This window comes from Lolium rigidum, chromosome 5 (genome assembly GCF_022539505.1).
Source record: "Lolium rigidum isolate FL_2022 chromosome 5, APGP_CSIRO_Lrig_0.1, whole genome shotgun sequence".
NCBI classification, from domain to species: Eukaryota; Viridiplantae; Streptophyta; class Magnoliopsida; order Poales; family Poaceae; genus Lolium; species Lolium rigidum.
Genome location: NC_061512.1, coordinates 267,867,503 through 267,869,055, shown reverse-complemented (window position 1 = coordinate 267,869,055; position 1,553 = coordinate 267,867,503).

Genomic DNA, 1,553 nt, shown 5'->3' with positions numbered 1-1,553 from the left:
ACTAGGCAAATCAGCTTTATAAGGAGTTTTGGTAAATTTAGAGAAGTTAAACTCATAAGATTCACCGGCAAATTTAGTCAAAATTTTCTCTTTCTTGCAATCTATAATAGCTCCACAAGTATTTAGAAAAGGTCTACCAAAAATGATAGGACAATAATCACTAGCAGCGAGAACCAAGTACCAAAAAGTCGGCAGGATATTTAATCTTACCACATAGAACTTCCACATCTCGAACAATACCAATTGGAGAAATAGTTTCTCTATTAGCCAGCTGAATAACCACATCAATATCTTCAAGTTCACAAGAATCAATTTCGTGCATAATCTCCGTGTAAAGCTCATAAGGAATAGCACTAACACTTGCACCAATATCACATAAACCATAATAGCAATGATCACCAATTCTAACCAGATAGCATAGGAACACTAACTTGTTTGGGTTTATTAGGATGTGAAACAATATTAGAAGCATCTTCACAGAAAATAATATGACCATCCTCCACATTTTCAGTCACAAGATCTTTAACTATTACAACAGCAGGTTCAACTTTTATTTGTTCTTCAGGTTCTATAGGTTTCTTTTCACTTTTATGAACCGCACTATTTATAACAGAGTACTCCTTCATTTTAGCAGGGAAAGGAGTTTTTCAATATAAGCTTCAGGAATAACATGATCAGCTGTTTCAACTACAACGCATTTATTAATAGATGAATCAATTTTATCTTTATACGGTTCATGATACTTATCAAAATTCTTCTTAGGCAATTCATAATGAGAGGCAAAAGCTTTATAAAGATTTGCAGCAACTTGAGAATCAAGACCATATGTAGCACTCATATTACGAAATTTATCGGTATCCATAAAAACTTCAATGCATTTATAATCATAAATTATACCGATTCTCTATCCTTGTCGTTCTCCCAACCTTCGGTATTTTCTTGGATCCGATCAAGAAGGTCCCTTTTAAACTCTTCTTTGTTGCGTGTAAATGATCCAGAACAAGAAGTATCCAGCAAGGTCTTGTCTTGAAAAGAAAGTCTTGCATAGAAATTATCAATAATAACATTACCAGGAAGCTCATGAATGGGGCATTTGAGCATTAAAGACTTCAATCTCCCCCAAGCTTGGGCAATACTTTCTCCATCATGAGGCCAGAAATTATATATGCGGTTCCGATCTTTGTGAATTTCACTTGGAGGATAGAAATTGGAATAAAATAAAGGCACAATGTCCTCCCAATCAAGAGAATCACCATTCTTCAGCAATTTATACCAATGCGCCGCTTTACCAGACAGCGATATAGAGAATAGTTTCTTTCTAACTTCATTCATAGCAATACTGCACATTTGAATAACCCGCATAATTCATGCAAAAACAGTAAATGATCACCGGGATGGACGAGTTCCATCCCCTTCATAGCGGTTATCCATAACACGTTCAATAATTTTCATAGGTATTTTATATGGTATCACTTCCTCACCTGGCGCATCATCCACTACCGTTGCGGTAGTAGTAGATTTCCCAAATAGAAATTGAAGAGAAGATCTCTCCA